Raw genomic sequence first — 16,550 nt, 5'->3', positions numbered from 1 at the left:
CTACCATTTTAATTAAATCCCAGTGTACCAAAAACTGGTCCTCGGTCCCACATATAACAAAATGGAAAGAGACACCAAGTAACTAACTTCCTACTAGTGCAGGCAGAAACACACTATGTTAGAACTGGGCCCTGTATAGCCAGGACTGCCTTGCAGCTTTGATTTTACGCTCATGTGCTTGGCTGAATCAGTGCCTAATCTTTTCAGCTAATTACTGTCTAGTGCCTGCCTGCTTCTAAGTACTTTTCATGTCTTTAAAATCTGTTGTTTACAACCATTTCCTTGTTCATTTTCTGAAGAACAAAAAAATTAAGGTTTTATCCCCTGGGTTAGGTCTACACCATATATACAAAGGAGAAGAGAGATTTTGCTACACTTTATTCGATATGATGTTACAAGAAAACAACAGTTACAGCTGACAAACCATTACATCTTTCATAATACAGACGAATTACAAGGTGTAACAAATAATGCAACGTTTATTTTACCATACTGCTTACTATGCTGTTCTTCTGAAGTATATATATATTTATATATATTTAATTACATTAACATTGTTTTCATGTACCAGCCCTCCCCTCTTTATTTATTAAAAAAAGAACACCTCTTAGTGCACCATACAAAAATCCACTTGGAAGCTGGCAAGTGGGGATTTTGTATGCAGCACCATTGAAATGCATTTTGGGGGGATGGGAATTATTAGTGCATCCTTTGAGATTTTTTTTTATTTTTTTTGCTTATGTGAAAAATGCAGTAACATACAGTCAGTCCACCTAAATGCTGGTAAGGGAGAGTATTGTTATGCTTAATAATGCAACATTTATATGGGGTGTTGCCATTTTGCTCCCCAGTCTGTACAGCCTAATCATGTTATATAATAAAGATTAAAAAACCCAATAATATTCACAGATGAGTATTTTGTCTATGAACATACCAGAGCATTGATTTTGCATGCCCTTACACCGAGCACACAGGGCTACATGTCTCCCACTGGCTCACTGGGAATTTATTGTCGTAATTTCCTTCCACAGGAGTCTGAAGTCCAGGACCCTTGCTCACCAAAGAGCAAATGAAAATCCCAGTGCATCTGTCTACTGCAGATTGAATTTTTAGTGTTGCATGGACTGATTTATTATCCTAAAAGATGGCTTTGTTTAAAACCAATAGTAACAATTAAAAGGACCTATCCAATGGGAGATGCTATGTGGTAACGTGATGTCGATACTGTCAGAGCATCCTGATGAGTGTGATGCCTGCTGGGCAGGATGACAGCTGATCTGAACCCAGCAGGAGTGGGGACTAAGCCATCTCCAGCTGCCTGACTTGTAAAATCAGGTCCTGTGAACTTGAACTTGTGAGGAATTCCCGTATCACACACTCCACCATCTCTATCACTATCTTCCTCAGTCACTTAAGATTAGAAATCATACAGAGTTGGAACATGCTCTCCCACTTCCATCTGCCTCCTGCACCTGCTGCCCTGTGGCTGCTCTCCTCTCTTGCAGCAAAGCCACATCCTCTCTGCATTATTGGAAAGGATCTGCTGGGGCCCAGCCAAGTGGCAAGAAAATGAAAGTTGCACTGCCGCCCACTATCAAATGCTGAGCGAGCCCCACATTTTCTCAAGGACTGTGCCCCAAATACTGCTGGTCATTTAAGCCAACTTCTGACTGTTGATCTAATGAAAGACAGTTGATCTAATGAAAAAACATTCTCCTTACCCACATCATGCCTGGAAGGCCAGGCCAGGGTTTTCTTGTCCCTTTGAAGATCCAGTATAGAACTGATTTAGGAAGGATGAGAGGAAAAGAGGGGAACACTGCTGATCTTTGATGGAGCTGTCAGATGAGCATTGGCAGGGGAAAAGTCCATTCAGCAGCCCTGAGAATAGCTGTGGAGAAAAACACTGCCTCTCCAAGATGCTGGAGTAGTGGGCTAGCTACTGGGGGGCCTAACTGATGAGTGTCACATCAGGCTAGTGAGGCAGGTAAGGGCTTTTCTGGAAGGAGGGAAATTTGGCTGTACAGTCAGTCCGTTGGATGAAGGAGCATCTACTTTCTCAGAAAATGAGGCTTCCCAGTAGATCTGATGATGCAGAGGAGTATTTTGCAACCAGCACCAGCTCACCAAGACTGGGTGTCCTCCCCCTGGGGGGAACCCTTGCAGGAAAAGAGCACTCCCTGGTCCCACGTCAGCCTTAGCAGCCTCCAAGGAGGTGCATTAGTCATTGGGCTCATTTTCAGAGATCTTGGTCATTCCTTAACTAACTGGTTGCTGAGATAACCCTGCTACCTTTGAAAATCAAGTTACTATTGAGAAATCTAGATATTTATGCACTTTCCTTCAGGTAACTGAGTTTGAAGATTTTTGACCCAGCGGGAATTATTTCCGTGGTTCTTTAAAAGTGGGAATGGGGCAGAAAAGATAATCATCTCATGCGCACGTGTGTGTACACATACATACATACCTTAAGCAAACACTGTACATGATTCACCACGGATAGCAATGTGCTAGGCTTGTGGGAACAGTCGAGGAATCACTCTACGTAAATCTTTGAATGCTTTGTTGAGCAGCATAATTTCTTGCCTCCCAATTTAAGCTGCCAAAGTAGATGTGTCTATGAAACTACCCTTATATTCCTAATTGAAATCTTTGTTACATTTTCAAAAATTCTTCAGATTTTTGCAGCAATTTTTTTTTCTAAAAATAGCTAATTTTAATCATCAAACTGCACACGATTTAAGTAGCAAAGATAATGTATAAAAGACTTTTCTCTTACAAAAAAAAGAGACATGAAACCTAAACAAACCACATCTAAGGCAGTTTTAGTGTGTGATAAATTCAAAAGTTCAGTGGTCATTTTTTCCCCCTCATAAACACAGGGGAAAAATTGTAGTAAAAGTTCTAAATAGGATTGTGACTGAAAGTGGCTTTCAGATGGCTTTTACCAGATCCTGAAACAGAGATGTCATTGGGGAAAATTGTGTTTTAATGGCTGTGCAAATATTGAGAATATTTCCACAGTTCAGCTCTTTGAAAGTGTAGACTCATATCCTAGTTCTTTAACAGGCCTTTCGTAGCTACTTGAGCACTCAAGGATTTGCCTTATTGGGTGTTCTTTTCTTATTAAACACTGCTGGAGTTTAATAAGATGGCAGTAGCGCAAATCCTTTCCCCCTCCTTTTAAACACTGAATGCTAACCAAAGTGTTACCACACTTCTTAAAAATGTAATTCAATGCATCCAGCAAGCAAAGGATGTCAAATTTATGCGTAGAATAATACTGCCTAGCAAGCGGTTCTGTCCAAGCAGGACTATAACTCAAGAGTGGTTTTGCGCCATACCCCATTCTCTCTGAATGCAAAGCATTGTGTGTGATCAGGGCTGAACACAATGTCTGCCCCAACCCAAATGTAGCAGGGGTTTCTGCTTTAAAAATCACACAACTTAATTGCTTGCAAAGCTAGCATTTTAATCTTTCATTCAGAAAAGCTATCTAAAGACACAGTACCTGGCAGTGTCTTCCAATTGGATAAGAATATCTATGGAAAATAACTTGAAAGGTGCTTTGGTGTGGGACAGCAAACAATTCTGGATAAGCAAAATTCTCCATTTCGCTTTGAAAGAGGCAAAGTAACACAGCTAGATTTAATGGCTCATTTGATGAAAGTTTTTCTGCACCTTAGTGTCTGCCTTGAATTAAACAGAACTGTCTCACCATCTCTTTGTTTTCTTTTTAAGAAAACATTCCAAAATGTAAATAGTGTGAGGAAAAACAGAGAGATGTAGCCAAGACCCATAAACCAAAAAAACAGTCTTAAAGAGAATAAAAGCATAAAGAATTCATCATGTATCTGCTAGTTGAGTACATCTCATCATTTTTGCTTTGTCTTTCTCACAGGCCTATTTTGAAAACTGGCATGCTACAGAGCCTAAGCAGAGTAACCAAATTCAGAGTATTGAAGTAAACATGCAGTTATTGCCATGTTTTTAGAATGGATATGAGTGGTCTAAAAAGATAATGAAAAATGAAACAACCCAACAACACTTTAGGAATAGTGGCAAGGTACTATAATTATCAGTTGATCAGAAATGTTGGGCTTGCTCTGGCAGAAATCATCTTCCTATTGGTTGCAAAATATGCACAACTCTCAAAGAAAACACACAGTCCTTTATGCCACTATTGCCTTTTTTTGTACACTCATTACCAAAGAAGTGTGAACACCAAATATGTTGTCTTAATGTATTTAAGACATTGCTGGTGAAAGCATTAAAATCTTTACAAAGATGCAGCTCGGCAGTGGAAAATCAAACAAAATCAAACACAAAAGACTGAAAGAGTACATGCTATGTATCAGTAAGCAAAAGCTTAATCTTCACATAGTTCTCTGAAATCACAAGGTATCCAAATGCGTGCAAGGTTTTAAATAAATTGCAGGGAAAAAAAACAGGGTCTTGCCAGCTTCAATTTTCTTCTGAATGAAATCCACCATAGAGAAAGAAAGGAAACAGGCCATGGTTCCTTCCCAGTGTCGGCCTCCTCATTAGGTTTTTGTTTCCCTCCTCCAAACTGGTAAATTTAATCCTGTAAGGAAACAATATAAATTACAACACACCTCATGACTTGCTTTTTTCAATGATTTTTAACCTGTTAAAAAAAATAGGTTAGTCCAAAGCCATGAAGACACCAACTCAGAGGAAAGGACAAACATCTGAAGTGTGTTTGCTGGCACAGCTTGAGGCATTCACAAGCTCTTCTTGACCCTTTTCTCATAGAGTCCTTAGTGAACACTTTTGCAGCAGTGCTTGGGACTAGTTTAAGAAAAGTTTTTCTTAGCTTTGCTCTCCAAGAGTTATTGAAGGCACAACTATGTCTGTAAATGCAACCTGGTTATGGAGTTCCTTGGTACACTGCATGTAAAAACATTCACTTTATCTGGGTGTTTTTTTAATTAATATATAGAATTAAAACAATTCTCCTTTAACATATAAGTTTTATAATTAATGTATTTAGTTCTTAAATAAATGTCCAAGTAGATTTCTGTGCAAAGTAGTAAAGGGAGATTTCTGATGATGATGCTGAGAAATTCTGAGACTTTCTAACATTCAAAATTTATTTGTTTTACAGTGTTTTTCAAGACCAAAGATTTAGAACTACAGACTTCTTACATTTTAAAACGTTGCAGGAACAGAGTCAGATATAGAGGAATTTTAGCATTTAAGAGAGAAAACACTAAAAATAAATATTAATTGAGCTTAGAACTGGTTTGTATTAGCATGTCCTGAAACTATTTCAGTCAAACTGGATGCAGAAGTCAGTGAATCTAGGCTAGACCTTATTTCAAAAGCAGGAGAAAAACAAGGCATCAGTTCTGAACTGCAGTTTCAAGCATAAAATTTGAATTGTGACTTTCACAAGAACAGCCTAACATCTACACAACATTTAGCTTTCGTAATTTCCAGGGTTCCTGCTGTTGTTCTTGAGAGCTCTTCTTCTGGCCTTCAAGCACTAGAATACTGCATTAACAAAAATAGAAAATTGCATTAACAAAAGTCCACTCTTAATGATGCACAGCAGCTTCTCAGGCCTTCTTGAAGCTTGGTTTACTGCCTCTCGACTCCTGCTTGGGTTGCTTCTTAATCATGTTTGGAGTTTGCATGGAATGTCTGTTCCAAAAGACAGCCCCACTTTCCTTTGGGTCTTGGAGTTTGGCTGAAGCCTCAGTAAATCTTATTTCAAGAATGCATTAGAGTTGACCCATTTGGTTTACCCTTCCATAGACTTAAAAGGAAAAAGAAAGTTTGGAATGCAGAGAAATTCACATATGCTTAAGTGGTGGAACATTGCTGACAATATTTCCTCAATTCCCCTTCCTTAAACACTTTTCAGGGATGACCCTGTTAGTGTCCCTTCCTTCTACAGAAGTAACTAAAATCCCCAAGCTCCCTTTTCAATGTTGAGCTCTCATGTTACCACCTGGCCACCTGCACTGCCACTGTGGAAGCCACATCTGCCCGGCACCAGAACAGCTGGCCTGATTTAAGGCTAAACCCAAATTGCTGGAGTTCCAGCACTTGGCATAAGCAAAAACTATACCCAGGATAGGTGAAAAAAATGATGCAGATAAAAGCAGAAGGTTTTCCAGGAGTTACCAAATTACTGAGATTTGAGAATATGCTCTAATTAAATAATTATATTAATTATACAGAACATTCCTTTCTATCACTGGATCTCAGAGCAATTTCCAAAGGAGGTCAGCATCACACCTCTTGTGGATATGCTAGAGTTTTCCAGTGACAATATTACATTTTCTGGCTTCACTTTTGACACTGCATGCAAAGCTGTTCACCTCTTCTCTAAGGCCGGGTCCAAACCTATGAGATGATGAGTATCTTAATGAGAAGTTTGGTAGTTTGGCATTTTCAGAATCAAGACCTAAAACATTTACAAGCTTCCTTAGAAATGAAATGGGCAGCTGCCACCATATAGCATGGGGAAAAAATATTAGCGTATTGGCAACCACTGCCAGAGTCAAGAAAGACCAAGGGTGGAACACAGTAAACTAAGAAGGGGAGAACCAAAGTTATAAATGTGCACTGAAGATTGCCAAACTTTCTGATGAATGCCATTTGTTTTCTTGCTCTGACTCAGGATAAGGCAGATATCAATTCTGTGATCCCAGCTCTACCACCTTCATTCAGCTCTGCTGGGGCCTGACATGGCATTGCTACAGCTGGGGCCACTGGTTTCTGGTGAAGCTGACCATCTTTAGGACGGTGTGGTGGAGATCACAGCTCTCACCATCTTTGACCTTCTGCATATGATGCATGAGAAGTTTTAGACTAAAACAAACAATAAACTCACTGGAATAAAAGTGATTTTGTGTGGAATTTCCCAAATGGTTCTGACTGAGGAAAACTAAAAGACATAGTGAGAGCAGAATCACCAATCAGCTGCCTGCAGTGTTCAAATCTGCTGTCTGCCCCATTCAGGAACCAGGTGTGCACCAAGGTCTCCTGCTGCTCAGCCCAGCGCCCTAATGGCCAGGTTGTTCTGAAGCAGAATCCCTCATTTCGGCTGCTGACACAATTCCACTCTCTCTAAAATCCTTATGTGATCCCTGACAGAAACAAGTCTGGTACTAGGGCACTCCCTGGGAATAAATAAGGCTTGCACTGGAGTCCCTCATCCACTGCATGTTTGTTGTGAATTCAGAGTGGAGTCAATAGCTGACATCCCTTCCCTGTACCTCAGAGCGCCCTGGTGGGTAAGGCGTTCTCTTGTGAAATGGAAAATAGAGGTTTAAACAGCCTCAAGCAGCGGAAGGGATTGAGCATGGATAAGCCCTCTTCTGAGATGAGCACTGTACTCACTGGGCTGCAGGACAGAAGATCTCTCGGTTTTTAGTTTATATAAATGGAGACTCATTGTATCATCTCAAATAGACACCTCCCTAATTTGGAAGAAGAGGAGTGTGTCTTTTTTTCCACCGCAGAAAATCCACAACAAAAGCGGTATGGAATTTTAGATTTGTGCGATCCAATCTTTTTATTAAAAAAAGCATTGTTTTTCAGTTTGGCTGTAGAACTGAAACATCTGTTGTTCACACAACTAAGACATGAGGCAGTTCCTGAAGCAGGAGTCTCCATACAGGGCTGCAGTTCAGTTCCCAGGTAGCTTAGTATTCCACATTTGTAGGGTTTTTAAAGATATAGTTTAGAAATATCCTTGCTTGGAATTTAATACATTTTCCTGATTCCACAAATCAAAGTTTGCGTGGTGACTTGGCAGATCGTGTTTATGGCTCTGGTCACAGTTTTGCTTATAAAAAAAGTAAATTGTTAAATGGAATATTTACAACTTGTTGTTTCCCAAGAACAAAATAGGGTTCTTTCAGATCTCCTTAAAAAGAAGGAAAAAAAAAAAAAAAAAAAGAAATATAGCAGATTGCCTTAAAAATGAACTTGTGTTTTTTTTTCACCATAGGTCCAGTTAGTTTTGATTTTTGTGATATCTCTACTAAACTTATAGAAGTTTATAAGCAAGATAATGATGGGCTTGAAATATCAAGTAACCAAATCAAGAAACTCACCTGTATGTTCATTATCTAGAAAATCATCAGTTACATACATCCTGTTTGTCACAGATCCCAAATGGGAAAAAATAAGGTATCAGTCCACCTTAAAAATAGGTAAAGGCTAACTTTACAATGTGGTAGCTGTTGATGTAACAGTGATTCTAGTAAAGGATACTAAAGTCTATAATTTAAATACTAATCCTGCTCTCAAGACATGAGGCAGAGAAGGCCGACTAAAGGGCCCTGACGTCCCAAATATTTTTCTTTATTTTTAGTTAATAAAAAGAATGCTGTTTCCTTTAAAAATGCAAATCACCAATTCAATGCTCCTTTTGGCAGCATCAGCATCCTTCTCTAGGTGCTTTTAATTTTTGTATAAATTATAAAATAGGACAGAGCTGTGCTCCCATAGCGTCCTTGGCATGCAAAGCACATCCAGAGTGCAGGTCTATTTATGTTGCAGCTGATTTAGCATTATTATAAAAGTGTTCATTCTACGACACCATATTTTAAATAAAAATGTGAGCTGACAACCAGGGGTACTGTATTCTCTGTAAGATGAACATAAGGGTATTTAAGATCATCAACAATATCTTCTTTCTGCTTCTCCCTCCACCAGACATGCATGCACCATAGATACTGCTCATCCTCTCTAAAAGAGTGTATTATTAACAGGTGATTTTTTCCCCCACACGTTTATTTCCTATCATCTTGTTTAGAAAAGTCACTTTAAAAAGGCAACCAAACATTATCGATACTATTTGTACTCAGATGATATCTACATACAACTCGCTGCTATAAATATTAATTAATTGGTTCAGCAGTACCCATAATGCAACTTCTTTTTGACCTACATGCCCTATGAACTAGATATTTTTTGGATTCCATTTTCTTAAAACCAACTGTCAGCATCATGTGATGGAAGAGATGAAAAATGAAAATGAGTGTTCCCGCTGTGCAGGTGAGTGACCTGTGGGAGACAGCTCTGCCTGCTAGGATTTTTACACGTACCATCAGACACAGACCAATTGATTAGATCATCTTATACCCGCCACCAACTAGGCTCAAGAGACTAATTAGAGAGAGTACTGCCTGCGCAGGCACCCCATTGACACCTAATTTGCTCAGCCAAAGCCTTTGGGGAGAATGTATTATCTCTGCAGCTGCACTTCATGCATTTCTGATTTGAAGCATAAGCAAGGAGTACTTCTTCACACTTTTGAGCAAACTGAGTATATAAGCCCTTAAGTGCTAAATACAAGCAGACAAATTAAATCTGGCCAGCCTCCCATAAATCCTTTTCCCCCTTCAAATATATCTATATATGTATACATGTATATATGTGTATCAGTATACGCACACATATACATCTTATTTTATAAAATAACTGTGTCTATAAGACATGTGCACAAGCACAAATATACATATAAGGTGTATGCATGCGCCTGAATGTGTATGGAAGGCATGGGTACATACAAAGTCATTTTAAAAAATCAGTGCTTTAAAATGTGGAATTGTTGCATGGTTAAAGTGCTCTCTTTCTCAAGGAAGCTTTTTCTTTCCCCTGAGACATAAAAGAAATGCATTTTTTCTAATATATGGAAAATAAATGATCTGCAGTATTGTTAGCTCAAGCTCCATATTACTCCATGGATAAGGCTCAGTAGACGGCTGCCTATTAAGTTTCTCTACATATCTTCAGAGGTATTAGCTCAAAGATGGAATGATTATTTCTGTATATGGCCTACCTCAGTTGAAAGCATTTCTTTTATGGAATATATCTTGTTTGTGGTTTCCCAAGGAAAACTGTTCACTATGCTATATATAAGATTACTAAAATTACTTTCTGTTGGGCTTTAGTTTTATCTAGCTACCCATGCCCCAAAATACACAAGAGAGGCAGGACTTAAGGCTGTGATTAAAAATTTATTTAAAAAAATTGACACTAGAAAAACTATGCTTTTTTGCAAACAGGTTTGAGAAAAACATTCTTAGGATAGGCTTACACATGATTCTTGAGCTCAAGTACTTTGTAACACTCAGAAAAATAGTGAATTTGCATCACTTCTAAAAGAGGACTGAAACAAAATATCTTCTTCCCTATGATGTGCCTACACATTAACTTTCAGGGGGTTATTAAAACTGAATTATGAAATCAATTTAATGTCAGCTTGCACCAGTCTGTGTCATCGCGGTCAGTTTAGAGTATTAACGAAACATTTTGCACTGCCAGAACATGTATTTTAAAAGCCGTAACTAAACGGGTGCAAGTTACCTGTGCTTTTAGCCTCCTTTACCAAATACCCGATGGATGAGACTTCCAGTCTTTTCCACAGGATGGATCACAACTTTAAGAAATAAATCCTCACCTTCCTCCCCTCATGCAGGCCACATATCTTCCAATTCAGTTTACATTGCTTTAGCAAATTTTTATTTAATTTAATGTTTAAATGAGAATGCTGGATTAGCTTGGTGATTGTTGGCTGTTACTCATTCACAGAACATGGTACTGTATGGGAGAGCTGCACATTTTAATAATAACTACTATTAGTCATTAAAAATAAACCACATTTGAGAAATAAGTAACAAAACATTTACTGATTCATTTTTTCTGCTCTTTTCTGCTCTGTCTTAGTTACTGGGTTTGTGTTCTTATCCACACTGGACCTCCTAGACTCTAGCTTTGATGATGAATATTGCTGTATATTCTTCACAGGTTAATGCATGACTCATAATATAGATTATATACAAGCATGTTACTGTTTTCAGAATTCCTCCTCCTACAAAGACTTTTTTTGCAAGAGAGACTTTGCTCCTGCGCAGAGTCCCTGCCTCCAAACAAAGCAGGCAGCACATGGGGAGGTGCTGCAGGGTCATGGGCTGCTTTTGGGGTGGGCATGGGGCACTGACCATAAACAAAGCAAGTGCTAGACAAGGACTGTAAACTAGTCAGGAAATAAGTTCTCAGCATAGTAACACAAACTTATGAATAAAACAATTTTATGAATGCACATACATTAAAGAAAATTTCATAACCCTATCAAAGAGGCGAGGGCCATGATGCAGCAGATATGGGCCAGGGAATCATGACACCAAGATTTTCTGTCTGCAGCTAAATGTTACCTTAGGCAAGTCACTTTATCGCTCTGTTGCCTCTGCCTTGTCTGGGTTACATTTCAGCCTTGGAGTTTGGACTGCCTAGCAAAATGAACGGCCAGTTTTAGCTAGAGCCCCCAACAGTTCAAAGTACATAAACACACTTAAAATTTAACAAAAATGCCATATTAAAACAGCTGCAAACTTTGGAGCTCACTGAAACCCTTACTTGGACTGTGAGATTTTTCAAATTGGGCCTTTATGTGTAAGAACAGTTGTCACCTGGAACGCTGTGACCCTGCGCCTGACAGCCCAACGTGGGAGGTTGCTGCTGCAGAGCGTGGCCTTACCCTGCAATCACCCACTAGCTGCTAAGCAGCATATATGCATATCAATAATCGCAAACCAACCGTGCACACTTTGCACACAGCTCTCCTGAAATATTATAATTAATTCCTTTATAGCAGATCTTGCTGGGGAAAAAGGACTGCAAGTCCTGATCCTCCCTGCAATATTTTATTAACTATATTAAGTCCAATGATATTTGATAACACAATTGGCTTCATAGTTGATTTGTAGTTGTACCTTTAACTTCTGAGTGGCTGTGGTAACTTCCAAATTAGTTTTCTCTGAGTCTTTCAGCAAAAATTCTTTACTACCCTAGCTGCCCACAGCTGAATTTTTTTCTTTGAGTTGAGAACAAAGTCCACAAAGCCTTTTTCAATTACCATTTGAATAGGGCTTCACATGAAAAATGGCCAGGACTGAATCTACTACATGTCTTCTAGTTTTTGAGAATAAAGCGCAGCCCTCTGTGAGCAAGCTCTGGGAAAACGAATACTTCAGACAAAGATACAGCAAAAATAGCAGCATTATAGAGCTCAGTATAGTTTGTAAGCAAAGCCATAGAAACCGTATTACAAACAAAAAGGAAAGCTGTGGATTTTGGTACACATCAAGGCTGGAGAAATATTAGTGCTACTTACTTGCAAGAATCTCCTCTCAAACCTGACAAACAGCCAAATTCTTACAACTTCTTGCACCCTCCTGTTTGTTTTTCTTTTTCCAAATGTGAGCTGCAGGGTTCCAGTATGTTATTTATATTTTTAATGGCTTAAAGATTTGTCTTCTCTGAAATTAAATGCTAGAAGGGTATAAATTTTCACTCATTATTATATCAGTAGTAAAAGTGAGGGATGTAACTCAAAGATTTTCTAGGTTCCAGTATGCAAGAAACCCAAATTAGCCTCAACCTCCCTTTTTTTTTAATCATCTTGACGTATCTAAAATGTTATGTTTCTTGCCCCGATACTAACAAAAAAAGCTTGCCAAAGAAAAACTGATTAAATGTGAACTGGAGGCATGATGTCTCCCTGGATCTATAACAAGAGAACCTAAACTTACACTTTTTGCCAGCACTTCACACAATGGCATTCTTATCTCAGCTCTAGCATCAGCTATCTAAAGTAAAACAGATGAACGAATGCTATGCCCAAACAAAATTTGCATGTAGCTTAATTAAAATATTTCCAAGAAAAACAAACCAAAAAAGCCTATCAGTTTCAGTTGCGTACAACAGAAATCAGAATAGGAAGTATCTGTCGGAAGACAATGTACAGACATTAATGTTTTGGTTAGTGGGTTTTTACCCCTCGTTGGAGAAAAAGAGGACCTGGAAGAGCTGGTGAGCCATCTCCTCATTGAGTTCTCTTGCTAAAGATGAAGGGCCAAAGGGGCTGGAGACTGAAGCTCAAGCAAGTGGGTGCAAGTCAGCTGCACCCTTACACTGCACCTCCTCCTCATGGCAAAGCAGCTTAAGAAATTCTCACTGCCTGCAAACCTCACACTCAAGTCATTCTTACTGCTACCTGGCAACTTGTCCTCCTACCACCTGGCCTGCTAAAACTGCCTATGGGATTCAGTGATCTAAAAGCATATGAAGGGGGATTATTTTTAACCTAGAACCTTTCAGTGATCCAGCTGACAGCAAACTTATAAAGAGTTGCACCAGCATAACTGAAGGGATTGCAAATTGGTGGGAGAGCAAGAATTGCCTAGGTAGAGTTAAGCAAAAATTTATCATGCTGTTTTTGCCTGCAAAGACAAAATTGTGGAATTACATTCTGATTTTTCATGAATGGAGTTCCCCAGTGAATGCACTGGGGAACTCATAGCAAACCTTCACTTTGTAAAGTCTGAAGCCACTTCCCTGCTCACAAATAGCTAATTATTTTCAGGTATCCAGAAACACAGTGAAATCTGCCTTAGCTGTCCACTTAGGGGAGCAGACAGAAGTTGTCGCATAATGACCTACTAATTAAAAGGAAGAAAACTATATTCAAAAGATCAGGGAACACCCTTAAGATTGCCTAATAAGGATAATCTGCAATACATGTTTCAAGGGAGCGGCAAACATGAGATTGCTGAGAGCCCATGCTTCTGAGTGAATGTTTTTTGGATTTGATTGGTTGGTTTTTGCTTTTAGCAGTGTGCTTCTGGCCTGCCAACAGATCCAAGGAGACGTTTAACAGATTGTGAAGCTTCAAGATATATTTAACTAGAGTTCAGAGACCTTAGCAGGGACAGAAAAGCTTCAGATTCCTTAGAGCCCAATATCAAGATTTGAATGAAGAATGTAAGCCCAGAGTTCAGAGAGACCAGTCCAACTATGTTCCAGTCCAAACACCAGGAATGAAACCTACTGACTGCCATTCTCATGACTCATGGCTACTGTCACTTAATAGGGCTGTCTATCAGTGTGCTTCTTCCATCTGAATCACAACAGCTAACCAACTCAAATGCCAGAGGTGATGATAGTCATGACAATTTCCCTCATCTCCCCTGCTCCAGCATATGATGAAATACGTAAGTTCAGACACTCATTTCCAGCTTTCCCTTTGATTGTCAGGTGTATTTTTTCTGTATGTTTTATAAAGTGATATAAACACAAGCAGTGCTAAACTACAGATACACACTTAGCTGATCAAACCTTGTGCAATGCAGATGCACATAAGGTGCAGCCCTTTGATTCCTGGGAAGTTACCAGCACAGCTCACAGAGCCTCCAGGATTGTATTCTGCTGCAGCAAAGTCTGCTGGAGAAAATGACATAGGATATCCTAAACAGCTGCCAGATAACTCATTAGCATTCACCTCCTCCAGAAAATTAAGGGCTATCTCATGCAAAGATAGGACTTAAAAAAAAAAGAGCATTCTGTATACATGTGATTGTTTATACTAGCCAAGTTGCTTCTTGAAAGTAAGTGCTCTTGGAACAAATTTAAGGCTTTTAGTGTAATCAATGCAGAGTAGCTACAGGATAGATAGTCCTGGGACTGGTGTGGACAATATTGCTGGTTGACTTAAAGAAACAAAGATGCCTCAGAACTTAAGGACACCTCTACAAGGGATCAACAATACTTTAAACTACTTTAATTCCCATGGATGTAAATCCTAAACATTAAGAGAACAATACAAATGTATTTATTATTAGCAGAATCATTATAGGAGTCTGAAAGTATCTACAGGCAGTTTGGAGTGAAGTTATGTTTGTTAGTTCTTCTCTGGAGAGGACAGAATAAATTAACTCTGGTTTTGTGTGTGTGTGTGTGTGTCTTTTTCTTAGAGTTTCTTTCCAAAAAGAAGAGAATACTTCTGAAACCAGCAAGGAACTCTTAATTAATCTGGAATGAAGAGTTATGACAGCCTTTGTTTTAGCTTGACAGAGCAAACATCATTACAATTGCATTCTGGAGAGCAAAGATCCTCCTAGTTGAAAGCTGCTATTTGTAAGAACCATCTGGTTATATGTTCTGTTTGCTGCTGTGGCATTTCAGGGCATGAGCATCATGCCAAAGCGGTCATGTCAATTAAAAGCAATTCTTTAGGACAGCACTGCAACCCTTAAGCACACATAAAATTAGACGGAATGTAGACCTCACATGCTGAATCACAAGAATCTTTCCCACAATTACAGTACATTAAATTAATGGCAAGCTTAAGTAATAGGCATATTTAAATTTTGAAATATATGTTCAAATGCCATTATGTCCAAAGCTCTTGGGCTATACTGCCCACCTACACCATGAAAGCCATACAATGGTATTGACAGAGAGTCTTTTGGGTTGACCTTTTCAAGCTGCGATTGTTTCGCAACACAACCGTTCTGGAAGACCAGAATGGGCAGGAGAGAAAAAGCCTATTTCAGGAAATGCAATAGTGTCTATACACAATGTCCCCTGCCTTCATGCTGGTTCCCTCTAGACTCTGCTGGTACTTAGTGAATCCCCATCCAGCTGTTTGGTCCTTTCACCTATAAAACTCTCACTTGGGATTCTTGCTGAAAATCTGTGACATGAGAAATGGTTACTGGCAGCTTCAGGCTAGCTGCCTTTTTTCCTGCCAGTCCTATTTTTATGTAAAAAAACATATGGAGCTCTGACATAGAAGTATTTCCACAGCGCAAACTCTGTGGCAATTAAATGGAAAAAATATTTCAGAATTGGCACCTCTACAGAACATCAATACAGCAATGAGGATATCCTATCATCTAGTGTATAAAAAGAAATCACAAACGAGCTCAGTGTTTTTTTTTTTTTTTTTTTTTTTTTTCCTCAGAGTTCCCTCTGTGTCTGAGGTAAGACCTTCTCCATGTGTTCGGCTAAGCTATTCAAATATAACGTATGATTTTGGAAACCCAACATGAGGTGCTTCTCATGAACACAACTTCTAAAAGTATCATCTTTAAAAATCAGGCTGCCTTCAGATTTTACAGGGGCTTTTCCCACACTACTTGTGTTTTTTTGAAAGATTTATACGTGTTTAACACAAGCAATCTCACACACTCAAGAAGTTCCATATATGAGGCAAAAATAGTAGATGTTACATCATGTGTGACAAACCATGTATTTTGTTGGTACGCAAGGACAGGTAGCAGGGTCAGATAGGGTACTAAGGGTTTGCTTTCAGTGCCATAGCATCAGTTTTCTTATAAATATAAGAAATATTTACTCTTTTTCTTTGGAAGCTCCATTATATAACAAATGTCAGGTTTTGCACAGCTCATTTAAATAGTTTAAATGACACAAGGTTAAGAACAGGAAAGCCTTTCACTAAAAGTGGTTAGTTCTTTTCAAAGATTTCATACTATTTGAAGCTTACTTGCAGTGCATTCTTTTACCTTGGCGGCTTCCCAAATGGGTATAACCTAATTAAACACGATTTTGACCCTTTAGCCTTCCCTATAAACTGCATCTTTACCTAACTCTATTTAAATAAATCAGATTAAAAAAAAAAAAAAAAACAAAAAACATGTAGCAGAATATGTATTTTTACAGCTGTGGAAAAAACAAACATGTCTATTAAGCCCATTTGTAAG

The 16,550-nt window shown here is 38.8% G+C and overlaps 1 protein-coding gene across 5 annotated transcripts in view; it reads right to left on the bottom strand.

Annotated features, from left to right (window-relative positions):
- Window positions 1-361: 361 nt before the first annotated feature.
- CDK14 (cyclin dependent kinase 14) overlaps window positions 362-16,550 on the bottom strand; it is a 335,131-nt gene continuing 318,942 nt past the window's right edge. For all 5 annotated transcript variants that reach the window (XM_062569095.1, XM_062569097.1, XM_062569096.1 and 2 more), the window contains one exon: window positions 362-4,585. The gene's annotated coding sequence lies outside the window, so the exon portion shown is untranslated. The remainder of the gene's footprint in view (window positions 4,586-16,550) is intronic.

This window comes from Rhea pennata, chromosome 2 (genome assembly GCF_028389875.1).
Source record: "Rhea pennata isolate bPtePen1 chromosome 2, bPtePen1.pri, whole genome shotgun sequence".
NCBI classification, from domain to species: domain Eukaryota; kingdom Metazoa; phylum Chordata; class Aves; order Rheiformes; family Rheidae; genus Rhea; species Rhea pennata.
This window is presented reverse-complemented; position numbering and strand designations above follow the sequence as displayed.